We start from the raw sequence: 22,177 nt of genomic DNA, 5'->3' as shown, positions 1-22,177 counted from the left end.
GGGGGTCGGGAGTGGAATTTCAGCTTCAGCCATGCCCCGCCCCATTCTTTTGAAGAGAGAGATGGAGCATTTACTCTTAAATAATTTCCTCATCTGTAAAATGAGGGAAGTATCCTGTCACATGGCACTTAAGGTGCTGACCAGCTCTATATCTTTTTCCCATGAAGACTCTCTCATTCTCCATAAAAGGGACAATGAGTTTTGGGTTGTTGAGATTATAGATTGCACTGGAAGGGGTGGCACAACCAACTTCTAGTATTTATTGACACTGAAAGGCTAAGGCATTTTTGTTTATGATTAGACTAAAGAACATGCCCTCCTATATCCTCTCCCTTTCCTCTTCTGCCCCTCCATCCTAACTTCTTTACACATGATGTATTCTCAGAATGGTTTTCCTGAATGTTACTAAGTAACTAAAAGTCCATCACCACCCCCAGAGCTGCAGTTTTGGAGGGGTGACTCCATCTTTGGCTGAAAATGAGAAATTTAGAAGATGCCTGACAATGCTGCACATGGCTTTGCCCACCTGGTCCACCTCTATGTCAAAGCAACAAGGGCACTTACTCCTCTTTACTAGTTTAAGAACCTGGTTAGGCTTCTTCCTCTTTAGGATTAAATTCTGCATAGTCCCACATTCTCTCCCTGCCAATCATTCTTCCAGTCACTGCTACCTGTCCTAGGTGCAGTAAAAGGTCTGACCATAGCCAATAGGATTAAAAATGATATTTAAGTGTCTGTTATGAACAAGGGAGAGACTGCTAGGTGGTTCAATGGATAGAGTGCCAGGCTTGGAGTCTAGAAGATTCATCTTCTTAAGTCCAAATCTGACCTCAGATACTTCCTAGCTGTGTGATGACCATGGGAAAGTCAATCAACCCAGTCTGCCTCAGTTTCCTCATCTGCAAAACAAACTGGTAAAGGAAATGGCAAGCTAGCCCAAGATTTTTGTTTTTGTATTTTTTAATTAATAAAAGTCATCCATAAGTGTCCCAACCCATCCCCCCATCACATCACAGAAGGCAGTATTCCAGAGACAAATTTGTTCATATAAATTATGTCTTTCTTACTACCACTTTTCAGTTCATTCTCTGGAAGTAGTATTCACAATTTACCCTTCAAGTATTAAATCTGTAGCTGTGTATGATGTTTTCTTAGTTCTACTTATTTCTCTATTCATTATCCCATATAGTTCTTTAAAAGTTCTATTAAAATTAACCTGCTCATCATTTTGATGGCTTAGTAGTATTCCTTTACAATCATATACCACAATTTGTTTAGACATCCTCCAGTTGATGGTCATCCCCCCAATTTCCAGGCCTTTACTACCACAAAAAGCTGCTATAATTATTTTGGAACATATAGGTTCTTTTCCTTTTCCCCTGATCTCCTTGAGACAGTTATCTTTGTCGAGAAAACACCTAAATGGGTTGCCGAAGACTGACTACTTAAAGGTTGACAACAAATAAAAGCCAGCTTAAATAAACATTAAAGATAACTATGATAAAAAGCATTTTGAAGGCATAGAACACATCATATTTTATCTATATCCCCAGTGCTTCGGGTGAAATAGACACCTACTAAATATTTGTTGGATGCAATTCTCTTAAATAGTAAAAAGTGAATTTTGTAGAATAAGATTTAAAGATATACACACATATATATTTATGTGGCTAATTTAGGTTCCATATTTATAGAACTTTAAGAATTACAAAGCATTTTTCTGATTACAATTAGGTCTTTAACTATTCATTAACTTAAGTTTAATTACTTCTTCATTTTCCATTAATCATTTTTTTTTGTATTAAAAAAAAAAAAACCTTACCTTCTGTCTTAGAATCAACACTGAGTATTGGTTTCAAGGCAGGAGAAGCAGTAAGGACAAAGCATTTGGGGTCAAATGACTTGTCCAGGGTCATATCTAGGAAGTATGTAAGGCCTGATTTGAATCTAGGATCTTCCCTCTCCAGGGCCGGTTCTCTACCCACTGAATCATTTGGCTACCCCCATTAATCTAAAGATGAACACTTTCAATCCTCTTCTTTCTTATTTGCCTAACATCCCACTAAACCCAAGACCCACTACTCTATGATTCTTGAAGTTAGTCTCTGCAGCTTCCCTCATATTTCTGGACACAATTCACTCTACTGGTACCGACAGGTCACTGGGAAGGGAATATAAGTCAGAACTTATAACCTCTTTATTTAGCTTTGAAGGGATACCCAGAAGCCATCTATAAGTAAATATATGACAAAAATAAATAAATACAAAATGATTTAGACAGGTGGTATCAACTGAGTCCATCAGGAACAGTCAATCACTGTGCTTAGCACTGGATAGGCTCTCAAAGAATATGGCATCAGTTGAGCCTTAATAAAATGCTTAGGAATCCTTGTACATTCAAACAAACATGGAGTCCAGAGACTGATGGCATCTGTTTTTGCAAAAAGAACTGAGGTTTCCCTACCTAGTTCTAGGGAGTGTGCTTGCTCTTCTCTGGAGGTCTCTATAAGAAGATGGGTGTTAACAGAGAGAGTGACATCCGAGACAGATCATGCCTTCTGAGACCAGGTGATCTCAGATCTCTGCTTCCAGATACCAGAGCCCTGAGCTGGGGAGACCATCCATGCTTGCCTTGACCCTGACATGGGCACCAGAATCCTTCACTGGGTTTCCATTTTTCTACTGGGAGCAGGTAAGGTCTGAGGCACTGGAAATCTTACACTGGTCATTCGCCATAATTTCCCCTCACTCTGCTTCTGTCTCCTTTGTATGCAGGAATGACAGATGCTGGAGTCACCCAGATCCCCAAACAGCTTATTTCAAAAACAAAACAGGCAGTGAACCTGACGTGTCACCCCATTTCTGGACACAATTCACTCTACTGGTACCGGCAGGTCACTGGGAAGGGAATAGAGATGCTGATTGGTTTCCAGAACAATGAGGATTTTGATAAGACTGGATTGCCTGATGGATTCACAGTTAAATGGCCTAAATCATCGCCCTCAACCCTGACGATTCAATCCACAGACCTCGGGGACTCGGCTCTGTATCTCTGTGCCAGCTCCCTAACCACAGCCCTGCAGTTTCAGCTTCTCTCTATACACAAATCTCTTTCTTCTCCCTGTGCTTTTCCCTTAGGTGTCTTCAGGGCTCCTCCTTGTTCTTCCCTCCCTAGAATGGGATTGCATTTTTAGCTGTTTCTCCACTCTTGCAGGGGGAGGTAGAGTATTAACTCTCTTTTTTTCTTTACTTTTTCAGTTACATGTAGAAAAAAAAAAACTTTTGACAATTGTTTTCTGACATTTTAGGATTCAGATTTTCACCCTCCTTTCCTTCTCCCTTTTCCCCGAGGTACTAAATAATCAAATACAGGTTATACCGGGAACATTAATTCTTCCCCACCCCCAAAAAGTTTACCTTTGGTGATAAAATCGATTGGTTCCCAAGTCAGAAGAGCAGTAAGGGCTAGGTAATGGGGAATTGTGACTTGCTCAGAGTCACACAGCTAGGAAGTATCTGAGACAAGATTTGAACTTGGGACCTCCCATCTCTAGGCCTGGCTTTCTATCCACTGAGCCATCTTGTGGACCCTAAAATTAACTCTTTGTCTTAGAATCAAACTATGTAGTGGTTTTAAGGCAGAAGAGCACTAAGGGTTAAGCAATGGGGGATAAGTGACTTGTCCAGGATCACACAGCTAGGAAGTGTCTAAGACCAGATTTGAACCTAGGACCTCCCGTCTCTAGGCTGACTCTGAATCCACTGAACCATCTTGTGGCCCCTAGTGTTAGCTCTTAAAGAGTTTTCCTATCTGTATAATGAAAGAGGTGATTTACCCCATGGCAATGGAAGTGCAGACCAGCTCTCAGTCTCTGATCCCATGAAAACTTTTTGTTGCTCTTTACAAGAGGGACAGTGAGCTTTTGGGTCCTGAGATTATAGATTACTTTGGCAAGGGTGGCATATCCAACTCCCAGTATTTATTGACACACAGAGAGGCTAAGGCCCTTTCATTTGTAATTAAGCTTAAGGAACATGCCCTCCTCAATCTTCTCCCTCTCATTCTCTGCCCAAGTTATTCACGACACATTCTCAGGTCTACCTTCCTGAATGCTATTAAATACATGCCCATTACTGCCCCTGCAGCCACATTTCAGGCACCCCCATCTCATCCAAATTAAAAAGCAGAAATAGAATACATTTGTTCATGCAAAAAAAAACCACACAATAAAACTTACAAAAAAAAACCAACCTAAAAAAAGACTTAGGAAGGGATCACTCTCTCTTTGACCAATTTAGAAGTTGTCTGTGCAATAAAAGGTCTGACTATGGCCACTTGGATTATTCAATTAACAAATGATAATTAAATGCCTGTTATGAACAAGAAAGAGGCAGCTAGGTGGCCCAGTGAATAGAGTGCCAGGCCTGGAGTCAGAGAAAGTCTCATCTTTTTTAGTTCAAATCTGCCCTCAGACACTTACTAGCTGTATAACTCTAGGTAAGTTCTTTAATCCTGTTTGCCTCATTTTCCTCATCTGTAAAATGAGCTGGAGAAGAAAAAAAAGATTACATGCTCTGTTTCTCCTTGTAAGAGAGTGGGGGGGGGGGGCAGGGAACAGGTGAAACTGCAATCCCACCTCCCCACAGTGGGAAGGAAGAGCTGGAAGGAGCCCTGTACAAGCCTGGGGAAAAGCTTTTAGGGAGAAGAAAGAGATTTGTATATAGAGATATGATTCTGCAGTGCTATAGTTGGATTGCTATTACTTACTATATACACTAGGGATGCAAAGGCCAAGTCAAAACAGTCCTTGAGGACCCTATATTATAAAAATGTTGGGAAAAAAACTGCAACATATTTGCATAAGACTTCATAGTAACAAAAAGACTTATAAATATGATGCCATTCGATTGCCACAACAATTCAATGAGATGTGTAGAGTATAAAGAAGGGGAAGTGATTCTGGGTTTGTGAAGAGAATACTGAATTTCCTGACCCAGAATAGCTGCCATCAGGAGAGGAGTTGGTACATACCAATTTATAATAAAGGCAATGCTGAGTGAAATGGTGACAGCGATCACCAGAGGGCAGGAGAGGGCTTCTTTAGCCTTCTGTAGAATCCACAAGAGACAAGAACTGGCCCTTCACCTGGTCCTCAGTCTCTTCTTTGAGGAAGGAGTGAAGTCAATATAAGAATTTAAGAAGATGCTGATCCTTCTATTACTTCTAGGACCCAGTATGTGCCAGAAATCCTGGGGAATTGGGAAAGAAATCATGATAGGGTGAAGTACATGTTCTGTATGAGTGTGAGGGAGCAGTAAGGGAGGAGAATTGTGTGTTAAGGGAGATTGGAGAGCCAGGCTAACATTGAACCTGTGAAATGCGGTGTGAAGGATACTAGAGAAAAAGAATGGGGAACAGAAAAAATAATCCCAGTAGGGATATTTGTGCAACTATCAGTTTAGCTGCTCCTATTAATTTCTCTTGTTCTTTATCTCTCCAGGTTTGGGGCTTGGAGCTCTCATTTCTCAACAACCAAGGAGAGCTATCTGGAAAAAAGGCTCTTCTCTAATGATCCACTGCCATCAAATCGACACCCAACTCACCTTACTGTTCTGGTATCGCCAGCTTCCCCAACAGAGCTTGGTACTTATTGCTACTGCAAATCAGGGCACCTCAGCCACCTATGAGAAGGGTTTTGATGAGGCTAAGTTCCCCATCAGTCGTCCAGATATTAAAAAATCTACACTGAGAATAACCAATTTGGGTCCCAAAGATAGTGGCATCTATTTCTGCAGTGCCAGTGACACAGAATGTGACTTGAATCAGAGATCAGAGCAAGAACCCTTACTTTTTCTCCTCCCACACCTGGGCTCTCTGGAGGTCTTGAAGAAGAAGGAAAGCTGCAGTTTTGGCTGAAACAGCAGATAATTTGGAGAATGAGAAGGGGTAGGGGTAAACAATATTAATTCATCTAAAGAACTGAGGAACAGGCAGGATAGCATCCTACAAAAGACTCTCAGGAAGACCATAAAAGACTGCTATGGATATTAGACAAATATACCTCCTGAGAGATGGCTAAGACACAAACACTATACAATTCCCCCAAAATAAATAAGGGTAACAAAGATATGAACAATTTCCAAAATAATCCATGCAACATACCAAAAACCTTATTAAATATTTCTCCAAATATACAATAATAAAAATAAATACAAAAACTAAACAGCTCTTGGATTCCACCTGACATCCAGCAAATGAGCCAAGATGAAAAAATAAATAGTGTTTTGAGAGGCTATAAAAACATGGACACATGAGTATACTGTTGGTTGAGCTATTAGTCCATTTCTTCTAAAAATAATTTGAAAATTTATGAGAAAAATCAATGAATTATTCATACATTCTGATCTAAAGATCCACTACTTTATATATATACTTTGAGGAAAGGCAATGATAGACCCATTGGTTGCATATATACCTAAATATTCATAGTGGAACATATCCTAACACAAAAACTTGAATCAAAGTAATTATCTATTAATTAGAGAATGGATCAGTAAATTGTGGCATTAGGATATAATAGAATATTATTGTACAATAAGAAATGAGAAAACTGAGAAATTCCAAGAAATATTGGAAGACAGATGAGATAATGGATGGTGAAATAAATAGAATCAGGGAAATAATATAAACATACTAAAACAATACAAATGAAAATAACATTAAAATAATGCCTGTTCTGAGTGATTATAATAACCAATATTAGCCCTGGAGTAAATTATCTCTTCTTGGTAGATATTTAGGGGGACTCTAGGTTCAGAATGGCATAGGCATGGTCACCATTGACCTCACTTTTGCTGTGTTTTGTTGAATTTTTCTTGCTGTTGCTTTTAGAAGGGCCATGGTCTCTTTAGATGTGTGTATGGGAGGGAGTGGAATAAGAGAATATAAGTACCTACTGTGCTGGGATGTGATACATACTCCTTGAACAGAGTAGGAGATTTTTTTTTTAGAAAAATACTGAAGGTACTCAAGAAAAGGGGGTTGATTAATGGATTGAGATCATAGATGAAATAGGAAGGGCTAATATTGAGAGCACTGGTAAAATGGTTATTTTCTCATCGTCTGAAAAATGGAAGAAAGGAGAATAATAAGCATTAAGGGCTAAGAAGATAAAAGATAGATCTAGCCAAAGGGTCTCAATCTCAATAAAACATAAAATCAGTTAATTTTTTAACAGTGAAAGGTCAGAAGAATGGAGACATGAATAAAGAAAATTTAGAGGAACAGTGATGAGGAATGTAATTGATAGTCGATGAGATTAATAAAAAGATACGCATAGCACAATGCAGATCTAGATGACATAAATATGTAGTAGATTTGGGCAACATTATTTCTTCCACAAGAATTTGGTAGCCCAGGATCAGGAACAGAGGAAAATGTTTTGGAGTAACTAGGATTAAAAATTATCAGAACAGGGATGACAGAAAGGTAGAGGTATAAAGGATTCAAGGATGGTAGTGAGTAAATTATTGAAGCAGTTAATTGTAGAGTCAAGACTGGACAAAGAGCAAAGTAAAGTGAGGACAGGTTCATTAGAGAATTACAAGAAATCAAGAAGGCAAAGTTGTCCCCAGCATATTCCCATGGTTTCTGCTTTGGTAACCACTTCCTCCTTGCTAAATACAAATAGGACCAGAATAACAGTGCTCTTTTTGCTTCCTTAAGTTTTTGGATTTTTTTCTTTAACACTTACCTTCCATCTCAGAATCAATATTGGGTATTAGTTCCAAGGCAGAAGAGTAATAATAGCTAGGAAAATGGAGTAAATGACTTACCGAGGGTCACACAACTAGGAAATATCTGAGGCAGAATTTGAACCAAGGATCTGCTGTAACTAGGCATGGCTCTCAAATCCGTTGAGTCACCTAGTTGCCCCTTTTCTTTAAGTTTTTTGAAGGATAAAATCATAAGATAAACCAAGACTAGTACTACCCATATCTCCTCACTCACAAATAGAAATCTCTAAGCATTTCTAAAGGAAAAAAAAAGTTTCCTTGATATAATGAAAATTAGACTGTGGAGGTCAGAGTCAACCTCTGAGCAGGAACTTTCTAGTGGCTCTGTGTCTCTGAAATATACTGGTAGTGTGATCCTTGACAAGTCTTATAACCTTTTAGAGTTTCAATGTAAGTTGCAAAGAAGGTGACAACTTGTGTTGGCAGAGATTTTCAACCTTTATACCAATGAAATAACAGTTTCAGCTCTTTTCCTATTCCTCTGGTGAACTCCTCCTCTCTGGAGGACATAAACAGACCTCCAGACTTATAGTGCTACTTTAGGGGTTGAAATATCCCAAAAGAGGAAAGAACTTGGGGTCACTAAAGAGTTAACCCATTCATTTTGACATGAACAGGTCACAGATTTCTCAGCAAAGAGTAAAGAGGATAAGGGTTTTTAAAAAAGAATAAAGATTAAGGTCAAGGTCAAGGTCTAGGTTTATTTCTTCATAATAATGCTCTACCATTCAGTTCCTCAGTTTCCTCTGTCCTTATTTCAGGATTTCAGCATTGCTTGGAAGCTCCTTCTCTATGTCCAAAAGACTTTGTCCTAGAAATCTTCTTTCATTGCTCCACTACCATTCTGCTGGGATTCCTAGAATCCCTCAATTGCCCCCAGGTCCTCCTTGTTGCTCCACTTTTCCCTCTGTCTATTGACATCTCTGAGATCCCATCATCTTCTATTCTCCTGTGCCTTCTATTTTCTAGAGAACAGGTCTCACAGGTTTTCTTTGTATGTCCAGTGAATGTCCATATGAATCTTTGTATGTCCAGTCACAAACTTTATGACCATCTAATCAGTTCTAAGTTGCCTCTCTTGTTTCATTCTGTGGCTCTTCCTTCTAAAGACTGACACCAAGGATCCAGAGCAGCTTTATCTTTGTCAGCAGTGATATGTCAAAGGATCAGGAAAATATGAAGGAGCAGTTGAGCTTATGGGTTATCAGAAAGCTAAACTTGTCAAAGTAATTTAACATTTTTTTAAAAAAGATGAGTTGGAAAGGTCTCATTGGTGTAACACTAGTGATCTATCAAATTAAGGAGACCAAGAGGTCTTGTTTTAGAGGAAGGCAGAGAGATATTGTGAAAGATAATAACTCCTCATGGAATACTCTCTATACCCAGTCGGGGTACAGGGTTCCAAAAATATTAAAAACCTAAGAGAGATTTTGAGTGAAGAAAATTTTGAGGTCAGAAAAAAATATTCTTGTGTTCAACAGATAAGTTCACATCCAGGGTCTGAGCAAGGGAGACTATCTCTGGGGATATGTCTATTGTAAGCCACTCCTTTATCCTATGGAGGGCACACCCTCTTCTACTCAGTGAGAGCTTTAAGGAACAGTGACATCAGAGACAATGTGCAGGAGTCCTGAAGCCCTAGGCTGTCCACCTGCCCTTCCCCAAAGGACAAGATTTCTGAGCTAGAAAGATGCCCAGTTCCTGGAATGATTCCACAGTGGGCTCAGGGCTTTTTTGCTGTGTGGCCATTTGTCTCATGGGTGTAGGTAATTCAGAAGAACAACTGGTTTGAAATTTCCATAACCTAGGACCAAACTTTTTCCAGATGTCTACATCAGTTTTTCTCTTGGTTTCCTACATTATTACTTTCTCTTTCTTTTCCCTGCAGCTCACATGGATACAGGAGTTATCCAGAACCCAAGATACTTAGTCAAAGGAATTGGTGAGACTGTGGTGCTCAGCTGTGATCCCATCAAAGGACATCTTTATATTTACTGGTATCAACAGCTCCTCAATAAAGAATTAAAGTTCCTGACTTACGGAAGAAAAGAAAACATCTTAGATAAATCAGGGATGCCCGAGAAGAGATACACATTTGAATGGTCCAAAGAGTCATCTGGTAATCTGAAGATCCATCCCACAGAACCTGGGGACTCAGCCCAGTTTCTCTGTGCCAGTAGCCTAGACACAGAGCTGCAGATTCAGCTCTTCTCTATACACAAACACACCCTGCTCAGGAGGAAAGAATGAGATGTGGGGGAAAGTAGGGAGGAGTTGGTCTCAGGCTCCAGGGTCTTTGTGGAGGTGGAGAAATCAAAATATGGGGAGGTTAAGAAGGCTCCCAGGATCAGCCCCCCATAGATGAAGGTGGCAAACAATATTGCTTTTTAAGTGGTTAAACATAGGCACAGTAGCACATTTTAGAAATATAAGAACCACCTCTATTCACTGAGGAAGAGATTCTGGGAATTCAAGGCAATGAGCATTTGGTTGCTATTGTCATTGCTGTTGTTCAGTTATTTCAGTTGTATCTGAATCTCTGTGATCCTTTTAAGGGTTTTCTTTTTTCTTTTAAGATTTTTATTGACGTTAATTCTTATTACATTGTTTAATTTCTTTTACTATCTCTCTACTTTCATGAGAGCCACTCCATATAACAAAGACTATTTTTTAAAGGAAAAAAGAGGATGGAGAAAACAAACAAACAAACAAAAACTTCTAACATAACTGGTCTTTTTAAAGTTTTCTTGGCACAGATATTGGGGTGGTTTACCATTTCCTGCTCCAGTTTATTTAATAGATGAGGAAACAGATGCAAACAAAGTAAAGTGACTTGACCAGGGTCACATAGCTATTAAATGTCTAAGGCCAGATTTGATCTCAGGAAGATGAATCTTCCTGACTCCAGGCCCAATGGTCTCTCCACTGTGCCACCTAACTGCCCTTTTAAGCATCTATCACTTGCCTACTATGTGCCGGGCATTATGCTAAGTGCTAGAAATATAAAGAAAGGTAAAACAGTCCCTACTCTAACTCAATAAGCTAAGGAGGGGAGAAAACATGTAAATAATTGCATACAAATAAATAAAAACAAACTAGTATAAAACATATCTTTTTATATGCATGCATACATTATATATGCATGTGTCTATAGCTGTGTATAGTAGAACCCCCATATCTACAGGGAATATGTTTCAAGATTTACTATGGATATCTGAAACCTCGAATATAAGTAAATATTTGCTGACCCTATATATAATGTGATTTTACATTCATATGTATAATAAAGTATAATTGATTAATACACTAATCATAAAGTACATTGTACATTATCATAGAGTACTGTACTTTCCTTCTTTCAGGGTGTATACCTTTGGTGTCAGGGCTTGCTTGGGCCCTTTTCACGGCTGCTCACTCACCTTTGGTGTCCGCTTGGCACTCACCTCCTACCCTATGGCTTCAAGAAGCTGTAGCATGAGCAATGCCCTGGTAAAACCATCTTGGTAGGTGGACTAAATCAGGTAGAGGGTAACCAATGGGCCATGAACTTATCAGTGAGTTAGAGAGACGTCGGCTCTAAGCCTGTAGAGACTATAGAATAAGTGGATAAGAATAATTTGTTCCAAAGGCCATGAAGGCAGAAGGAGACACTGTGGAGTGCTTAGAGCTTGGTCAGGTACTGAAGAAGCCAAGATCATTCACAGCATACTGGGCCATTGCCAGTTGTCTTGACTTTTTCTTGCCTCTGGACTTAAATGATTCTAGAAGAGAGAACTATGTTGATTACTTTGTGCAACTCTGCCTCACTTAAATCCAGTTCATGCACAAGTCAAGACATCACCTCGTGATATCATCGGTCCTCTTCAAAAACAAAAGACAAGTAACAACTCTTTCTCTCTGTGTGTGTCTCTCTGAGATGAGTTATATACTGGGCTGTCAGACTTTGATGTTATAGGCTATATTCAGTTAGCACTTTCTATTAAACTTATGAACTCTTTGTTTTTTGGAAATTTCCAAATTTTTCATTTTTTTTCCTGTGATTAACCATGGGTAACTGAATCAATGGATACTGAATCAGTGGCTATAAAAGTCTTACTCTGAGCATGCACAAATGTGTCTGCATGCAAGCATGTATGTATATATGTATCAATCTACCTGTCTACCCATTTGTCATCTATCTATCCATCTCTCTATCCATCCATCTATAAAATTTAAATTAATATCCAGTAACTCCAAGTATAATATTTTATAAAGTTTATTAACAATCCTTTGAAGTAGAAGAAATAAAAGAACAAAATTAGAAAGCCTAAGTAAAAAACACATGGGTAAAATTCTGCTGCCTGACTTTCACCCAGACTCCAAAACCATTTTCCCCAGAAAAGAGAGAGAGGGATGGGGTTACATCAAAACATATTCTCCCTATGTACATACACTTGCAGTGTTTGCATTCAACATGCACATGCAAATGGGATACTGGGTAAAAGAGTCCTGGGGAGTGGATTCTAATTACACACATCCATCCATCCATCCATCTATCTATCCATCTATCTATCTATCTATCTATCTATCTATCTATCTATCTATCTATCTATCTATCTATCTATCTATCTATCTATGCATCTGTCTGTCTGTCTATCTATCTACTTATCTATCTTCTCCAATTAAAATTATGTCAGAGTCCTCAGGCTCTTTCTCCCTCATTCTGTACCAGGCTCTTTCTCCTTCTTCCTGTCCCTATCCCATCCCTGTAATCCCCCCAACTATAACTTATTTCACAGATACTTGAGTCACCTGAAACCCAAGATACTTGGTTATAGGGAAAGGATTGGGGTTGAAACTAAGATGTGAATCGTACTTGAGTGTAGTGATATCAACAGGAGTCCAGGCAGGGATTCTAGATGATGCTTTAGTATAATGATAAAGTAGTTTCTCAAAATGGAAACATTTTTTTTTATGGTTCAGATCTGAAACTCCAGATGAGGATCAGGGGTACTTCCCATATACCCCCTAAAGTCAGGAGAATTGACTGAATATCTATTTATCAGCAGCAGCAGATATAGTTCTGTAGAGTCATTTACTTTTCATGAACAAACCTTTCTTGCCCCACTATTGGAGAAAGCTGAGGGTAAAATAAGGCACAGAGTGGGCAGTAAGAATCAGCTTAATTTCAGGAGCTTGAAGGCCTCAGAAATCTTAACCCTAGATAACCTTCAGTGTTTTAGGCCACATTCCACTGTATTACATTTTATAACTGTACATTCCATACGCGTACAATGATGGCTATCATAAACATTCAAAATCCTCTCCAACTTATATTCCCAGGTCTTTCTTTCAATTGATCCTCACATGGCATAACTGTAGAGTCCTTTATGATACTCATCTTCCTCTGGTAGCTGGTACAATGTTAGTACAGTGATGGACCACTGGTCCTGGAGTTAGGAAGACTAGGGTTCAAATCCAACTATAAACACTTATTAAGTGAGTGGCCCTGATTTAATTTCTTTTTGCATGAGCTTCCTCAACTATAAAATATAAAATATATATATAATCAAGGTAATAATATACCTACCTCTTACTATTGCTATGAGGACCAAATGAGATAATAGTTATAAAAAGCACTTGGTACATAATAGGTGCTATATTGTTCAGTCATTCAGTCATGTCTGACTCTTTATGACTCTATGACTATTCATGGGGTTTTCTTGACAAAGACACTGGAGTGGTTTGCCACTTCCTTTTCCAGGGTATTAAGAGAAAGAGAAGTTGTGACTTGTCCAAGGTCACACAGCTAGTAAGTGTCTGAGATCTTATTGAACTCAAGTCTTCCTGACTTCAGGTCCAGCAGTCTATCAACGAAACCATCCAACTGCTTTAGTTGGTACTACATAAAGATTCATTTCCTTCCCTTTCCTATGTGAATTCTCTCCAGTTTATAAATTTTCTTCCTAAAATATAGAACCCAGAAATAAATGCAATATTCTAGTTAGTTCTGGACCAGCACAGAAATCATCAAATCTATTGCTAACTGTAGATACCTTATTTCTCTTGTTTTTCAGTTATGTATGAGTTCTTGTGATCCCATATGAGGTTTTCCTGGCAGAGCCACTGGAGAGGTCTGCCATTTTCCTCTCCAGTAGATTAAGGCTTGTCCAGGGTGACATAGCTAGTGAGTGTCTGAGATAGGATTTGAACTCAGGTCTTCTTGCCTCCAAGACCAGTGCTCTACCCACTAAGCAAAGACCATAATCAGTCTTTTTGACTGTCATAAAATAGTGCTTGGAGTTCACTAAAATTCCCAGATCTTTTTCAGATGAACTGTTGCCTACCTATATTTTCTCCATTTTAACAGTACAATTTTTTTCAAAGTTCAAATGCTCAAGTTCCACTTATTATATTCAATTTTATTTCATCAGACTCAGCCTAAGTGTTCTAGCCTTTCAGGATCTTTTTGAACCTTGACTCTGTCATCCAATGTGCTGCCAACTCTCTAAGCCTTGGATCATCTAGCCCAGGGGTTGGCAACCATTTAGGCCATGAGAGCCATAAACACCACATATTTTAAAATGTAATTTCGTGAGAGCCGTACAGTGCTCACAGTGCACTCCTGTAACAGCGCCTGAAAAAAAATTGACTTTATGGCTCCTGCAGAAAGAGACATATCTGGCCCTCATAAGAGCCAGATATGGCTTGAGAGCCATATGTTGTTGACCCCTCATCTAGTCATTTGATAAAAATGTCATGTATATCTTTATCTATGTCATTAATGAAAAATGTCAAAAAGCACATACCTAAGCACAGAGCCTGGAAGCCTTCTGACAGGGACTTCCTTATGTAACTTCTCTCAGCCTCAGTTTCCTCTTCTGTAAAATGGAGATGAAAATAATAGCACCTACTTCGCAAAAATTATGAGGACAAAATGAGATAATATATAGAGTATTTTCCAAACTGTAATGTATAGATACCAGTTATTTTAGGATGGTAAATTTATTTGCTGTATGCATTGCCAGTGCTAAGTACAAAAAGACTCTTCTAGCATCCATCATACCACCTACATCACCTTGCAATATCTAGCAAAAAGAATCATCTGTGATCTATCAGTGATTAATGGTTTGGTGTCCATTCATGAGGAGGTGTTTGTTGGAATGTCCTAGAGCTCTATGTTTGGGTGTAAGTTTTTTCAACTTTTCATCAATGACTTGTATGAAGGTATATATGGCATTTGTGTCAATCATCATTATATAATCATAAAGTAGAGGTGGGGGGGTAATTTGGAGAGGGGCAACTATTAGGATTTTCAGTCCCTAAAACTTTGTGGATGATGTAGGATGTAGAAGTAGAAGACACCAAATAGGCTTCCACCATAAGTCCACTAAGATGAAATTTATGGTAGAACTATGATGTTCTCAATTACGTCCCTTTGGTGATACAGAAACAGAGCCCAGAGCCTATGGAGTTCTTAGCTTCTGGGGTTCAAATAGAGGAAACGGGGATAAAGATTCCTACCCTAAGCATGAGGTGTACTTCTTCAGATATGGAGGGTCCTCCTAAGGCTATGGGTATTGGTAAGATAAAGTGATGTCACATGCCTGATCAATGAGAGGAAGTAAGCCATATAACTTTACTTCCTTCAATTTCCTGAAGACCAGCCGTTTGAGTGGGTGAGATGGTTTCCTCCTGCCATAACCCTTCTGGGAGCATCAGATTCCTCTACCAGGCTGCCATCTACCTGATGGAAGTGGGTAAATTTCATACTAAGGAAAATCTTTACCCCAGATTTATCTCTAATTTAGTTCTAACTGAATTCTATCTTAGGGATTTTGTCTCTTCCCACAGGCCTTACAACTACTAGAGTCACCCAGATCCCCGGGCATCTGGTCACCGAGAAGGGATGGATTATGACACTAAATGTGATCCCCACTAGATGTGAGCAGTCTTCACACACTGCCCTATTCTGTACCAGCAGACCAGAGGGCAAGGGCTGGAGTTTCTGTTTTACTTCCAGAACAATGTGATACTGGAAAAGTCTGAGGAGTTGTCCCTGAACAGATACTCAGTTCAATGGTCCCAAGCTTCATTCTCCAGCTTGAAAATTCAGTCCCTAGAGCCCAGAGACTCAGCTGTGTTTCTCTGTGCCAGTCGTTTCACCAGAGTGTTACAGAGTCATCTTATCTCTGTGCACAAATCCTCATACTTCTTACTGATTCCCCAGACTCACAACAGTCTTGTATAGGGGCCCTTAACTCCTCTTTCTTTTCAGGAAGGTGTGAGGTTGCAGCTGCAGATGCCTACTTTGAATGAGGGAGCTTACCATTAACTTTTAATGGTCCCTGATGGAAAATATTAGATGACAATGACTGCTATTCCTGAGATGACTCAGACAGCTCAGGGTATGGTAACAGCAGGTGATTATTTAGCACTTTATGGAATATATACTACATAGGCTGCCTCATTTAACAACCCCTATAAGATGAAGCCTTATTACCGTTATGATTAAAATCATCTCAAGAGACTGATTTGGGGGTAAGAAAATAAGTTTGTTGTATATATATATATATCCCCTTATTGGTTAGGCCAACATAACTTGGAAAGTGATATCCAGGGATATGGCTCTCCCAAATGACCACCAACCTGGAAACTGGGACAGGTGGCTAAATAAATAGTTTTAGGAACTTCTTATCCAGCTCTTTCCTTGAACATCCCAAGACATATCTAATTGGTGGATAGCTAAAGTAAGAGGTGGTTTATCAAACCATCTACCTGGCCCCATCTCCAGAGGTGGACACAAGAGGGGTTTGTCCTATAGGCAGGAAAAGAATCCCTCACTCCTTTATTTATTAATCAAATTTTGTTAAAAAGGAGGACATTCTTTGGGATTCCTAAGGACAGAGAAAATGCAAAAAAGCAGTAGACTAGATGGGAATTTTGAACCCAGACTCCAGACACAGAAATAGGCAGTGATTCTCCCCAATATACAGAAACTGTTTTTGGCCTTTCTACACTAGAGTCCTGATGTAAGATCTAATTCTGTATCTGAAAAATGAATTGTCACATTCTCTTTTATCTAAGGAGGAAACTGAGACTGAGAGGAGCTTAAAAGAAGAGTACAGCTATAAGATCTGAGGCAGATTTTGAACTCAGAATTTATGTACCTCATATCCTTTCTACTGAAGCACCTAGCTGTAGTACCTTATGATCTACCCCTTTAAAGGGGGAATAAATCTGTTCCCAAAGTGGAACTGCAAACCACTGTACTTATGTTAGAAGAAAATGTCACAGTCTCTACCCTCAAAAAACTTATCATCTAATGATAGAAGGTATGAAAGATAAACTACGTGCATAAGTATGTATTAGAGAAGACTGTGATTAATGCAAAGAAGAAGACCTCAGTGTTTTGAAGAATCTGAAAGAGAATGGAACATTTTCAGCTGTAGAGTTAAGGGAAAGCTTTATGGGATGAAGATATTCATATAATATCACAACAAAGGGAGCTCAGAATGCATCTTGATTCAAGATATGAATTGCCTTTCTCCAGACTAAAAATATTCCCATTTAAAGAAGTCATTATCTATAATTAGAGTACTTTTTCATTGGACAATATGGGAGCAGGGGAAAGTCCAAGTGTGGTGAAACAAAGGTTAAGTTATCAGGTGAACCCAATGAAAATTCATTTAAAATGAAACATCTGAAAGATCAAGAGGCACAGAGCTAAAAGTCAAAAGTAGGCTAGAGAAAGTGATCTGTATTATAAAAGAATAGTACGGGAATACTTATATTAATGAAGAAAATGCATTCCATAGACATATTGTCAGAAATTTCAAAATTAGAGATAGGAATTGTCTTGAGCCTTTGTTACAGCATACTTGGAAAAGGGAGTTATGCTGTAAAATTAAATCACTAAAAATTAGCAATGTACTATTTGTACCCATGAGATATAGAAAATATCTTTTATTCTATAAGACCATGGATATAATATCTGCATTAAGGGGATAATATGTCCTTTTTATTTTAAACCCTTACTTTCCATCTTAGAATCAATACTGGAATATTGATTCCAAGACAGAAGAGTAGTAAGGGTTGGGCAATTGGGGTTAAGTGACTTGCTCTGGGTCATACAGCTAGAAAGTATCTGAGGTCAAATTTGAACCCAGCACCTCCCATCTCTAAGACTGTTTCTCAATTCACTGAGCTACCTAGCTGCCCCTCAAGCTGCTCCTCATTAAGAAATACAGTATATAGTTTCAATAGCTCCAATCCGAGTGATTCAGCCAAATAATTTAAAAATGGGAAATGGACAAATGGACAGACAAAGGGATTACCCTATTTAGAGGTTTACAAGATTGACTCTTTTTAGGGGAAAAGAGGAAACTGACCTATAAAAGGGAAGACTTTTCATGTGTAAAGGAAGAATTCTGTCTTGGATTGTACTTGAGATTTGAATAAATCATTTGCATATGGAAAAACCAGAACCAACAATGAACTTGCCCCAGACAAGGATTGACTCCATATGTTAATCACCAGATACTCATTTCCATAAAACATGGGAAATGTAACTCTCCATAAGTAATTGTAGAATTCCTGATTGATGGAAACCACTTTCCCTTTGAAATACAAAGAATTATCAGACAGGAGAGGCTATTCTCCGACCTCCTTCCTGGAGGTTGTATATCTCTAAGTGAAGGTTTGGAGGGAGTCAGAGGAGAGGTTTCTGCCAAGGATGAGGATCACCGCCCTGACCAAAAGGGCACATAGCAAAGAGTACTGTAACATCCAGCTTGCGCTGGTGAAGGTTAGTGTCCTTTAGCAACATTTTGTCCAAGTTGTGACATTGGTAATCTGTTTAGTCTCTTCCTAATAGGTGTCTGTCTCTCTAGGAACATTGTTTCAGAGAAGCTCCAGGTAATCGTGTTTCACTTCACTTTCTACACTCTATAGCCATCTTCTCCTAACCCACCACATTGTAACCACCCTTCCCCACCCTCACATCCTCCTAAAATTTCTGGAGACTTAAACCATGATCAAATCAACTGTGCAGTTATTCCTGGATAGGATATGTCAATCTAGCCCTCATTCACTAAACTGTAACTTTTTAGACCAAAGTGTTCCTCCTTGGCTATTACTTCCCTCCCCATGTTATCTGTCCTAGATGTTTATTGATATTATCATTATATCATCTTCTTCCTTAAAGGCAGGAACTCTTTCCTTTTGTATTTGTATCCCCATTACTCCATCCTCTAAGACAGTAGTTCCCCAAATTTTTTGGCCTACTGCCCCCTTTCCAGAAAAAAATATTACTTAGCACCCCTGGATATTAATTTTTAAAAAATTTAATAACAATTAATAGGAAAGATAAATGCATCTGTGGCCATCACCGCTTCCCTGGATTACTGCAGCACCCACCAGAGGGTAGTGGTGCCCACTTTGGGAATCACTGCTCTAAGAGGATAACTCATCCATCCCTATTACTGAATTTTAAGTATTTAATGGTTCTTTCCTTTTTTTCTCAATCATATTCTTTTACCCTCTAATCTCCTGACTTGTCAGGATTTATTCATATCTCTTCAAATTCTCTTTTTTTAATCATTTAAAACATCATTTTCATCATTTTCAAATTTTATTTTCATGGTAATGTATAGGGAAGATTTGTGGGTCTCTGTTACTATTAATTTCTCCTGTAGGATGGGTACAAGAAACATTTTGTGCTTTCAAGAGTGTTGATACCTGAAGAAATACAATTTGTCATATATGATATAATATAACATAGTAATTATATAATATTATACATTACAACATTAAATTAGTGGAGCCTTCATTTTTTTTCTTTTTTATTAAACCTTTACCTTCTGTCTTAGAATCAATACTGTGTATTGGTTCCAAGGCAGAAGAGTGGTAAGGGCTACTAAGCCATGAGGGTTAAGTGACTTTCTCAGGGTCACACAGCTAGGAAGAGTAGTAAGGGCAACTAGGCAATGAGGGTTAAGTGACTTGCCCAGAGTTACACAGCTAGGAAGTGTCTGAAGCCAAACCTGAACCTAGGACCTCCCATTTTCAAGCCTGGCTCTCAATCCATTGAGCCACCCAGCTGCCCCCAATCCTTCATTTTCTAACAGTGAAAACCAAGTGTGTCCCTTGTGGGGGATTTGTTTACTTAAAAATAATATTGAAAAGATTTTCCAAGAAATTTTAGCCATTGGTTTTAGTATTTCATTTGATCTTCCCATTGGTTCTAATTCATTGTGGCTAATGAACTAAAGTTTTTATTTGTTTAATATCATTATAACCTGATACATCTCTTATATTTTTATCATTTCTTTAAGAATCTCTAATAGAAATCTCCAAAAAAAGAAAAAAAATATCTTTAGTAGAGCTTTAATCACTACTTGGGCTTTGATAGAAGACAATACCACACATATTAGGTTGTTCATGACTTTAAAAAATCATAGTATTATAAATTTATAGCTAAATGGGGCCTCAGAGGCCATTTAGTCACTTGTCTCTTTTTCTAGAAAAGTAACTGAAAACCATAGGAGTCAAATGTCTTGCTCAAGGTCATATACACATGTCAAAGGTGGGATTTGTTCCCAGGTTCTCAGACTCCAAAACTATTGCTTTCCTCCTATGTAACATTATCTAATACTGTCAGAAGAAATTTTAAAAAGTAGTATTTATTCTGCTACTAAGTGATCTAAGGAAATAATCAACTATATCTACCTCTAAGAAAAATGGATCTACCTTATAATGGGAAAAAACCAGAATATAGCTTTATGTACATATTTTATCACTCTCCAAATTATTATGAAAGATATATGATCGTCTGTGAGCTACTGAATCATCTCATGATAGCAAAGCTTTGATAGCTGCCATTTTCTAGTCTTATAGATTCCTGGTAATCCTGGTTTGGGATATGGTGCTTAGTGTAGTGCCTCGCACATGATGGATATTTAATAAATGTCAAAAAATTGAATGAATATTGACTGAAGTAATGAATTGCTAAAAATTCTCACTATAGTAACCCCCAGAGTTACTTCTAACCTATCTGTAGATCAAGTAGAGTCGTTCCTCGCTATATCGCAGTTCACTTATTGTGGCTTCCCTGTATCATGGGATTTTTTTTTTAATATAATTCTGTATCATGGAGTTTTTGCTATATTGCCGAATTTTGTGGATGAATACTGTACTGTACACGATGGAAATGCAGTGCACCACTACTGCTTGTGCAAGTTTGCCAGTGTGAGATTGTACATGACACGCTATTGGCTGCTGGAATGAAAGACAATGAACCCCAGGGCCATGTTTTATATATCCTGGGTGCTGATTGACTCAGTGACTATAGGATCCATCTCTTTGTTTCCCACACCATGTCCATACATTCAGCATCTCTCCTTGTCCACTTCATATAGATATCTGATCACTGAGTGTAGTGTGGCTCCGTGGTGGTGTGTTTTTGTGAAATTTGCATAAAAGTTTGAATTTGTTTCAAGCCCTCTACCACCCAAACATTCTGCATCTTCTAAGGCTTCTGGCAGTGAATGCAAATGCCAAATTACATAGATTTAAAAATGTAGAAAGTGGGTTTCTGGGTTAAGATGGCGGCAGAGTAAGAAGCAGCTCTTAACCTCTCCTGACCTAAACACACAAAACTCCTCAAGGGGACATAAAAACAAGTCCAGATGAACAGAGGAACCCCACAACAGGCCATAGTGTGGAAGGTACGTGGAATTGAGGCATTTCCATGCTATAAAGGGGTGAAACAGCTCTCACTAAATCACGGGCTGAGCAACCACCCCAACCCCACACCCTCCACACGCATCACCTATAATGCCGAAGCCAGCTAAAAAGAAATAGAGCAAGTTTGGGGCACCCATGGAGTCATTGGCAGCTCTGGGGCCTGTTCCTGAGAGCAACAAGATTTAGGACCCCAAAAAGCTAACTCTGAGCGCGGGAGCAGAGAACAGGCACAGGCAGAGACGTGGGTAGAGGCAGACACAGCCATGAGCTAAAGCTCTGAAACTCTGAGTGGGGAACCAGTGCAGATGGGTATACGACTGTGGAAGCAGCACCCTGAGACTTGTAAAGAAACCTCTGGCAGAGTATCAAGCAAGGGGGTCCACCAGGGGGCCGGACCTTGGAAAAAACCAGAACTCAGGCCTCAGGAGCCAAAAGACTGTGGACAGACCCTGAGCGCAAGGATAAACCTGAGAAGCTGCTGGGCTAACGATGGCTACCCAGTCTCAGGAAGTTCAGAAGAGAAAGATTAACAACAAGAAAAAGAAGTCTTTAACACTCGAGAACTTTTACACAGAGAAAATCCAGACAACCAAGCAAACAGAGGAGGAGAATAAACAAGCATCCGGACCCTCCTCAAATAAGGAAAACTCCTCAC

General features: G+C 38.9%; 1 gene segment (V, D, J or C); it reads left to right on the top strand.

The window, feature by feature from the left end:
- Window positions 1-22,177, top strand: part of LOC123249460 — a 232,614-nt gene that overhangs the window by 40,929 nt on the left and 169,508 nt on the right.

This window comes from Gracilinanus agilis, chromosome 5 (genome assembly GCF_016433145.1).
Source record: "Gracilinanus agilis isolate LMUSP501 chromosome 5, AgileGrace, whole genome shotgun sequence".
Taxonomy (NCBI): Eukaryota; Metazoa; Chordata; class Mammalia; order Didelphimorphia; family Didelphidae; genus Gracilinanus; species Gracilinanus agilis.
This window is presented reverse-complemented; position numbering and strand designations above follow the sequence as displayed.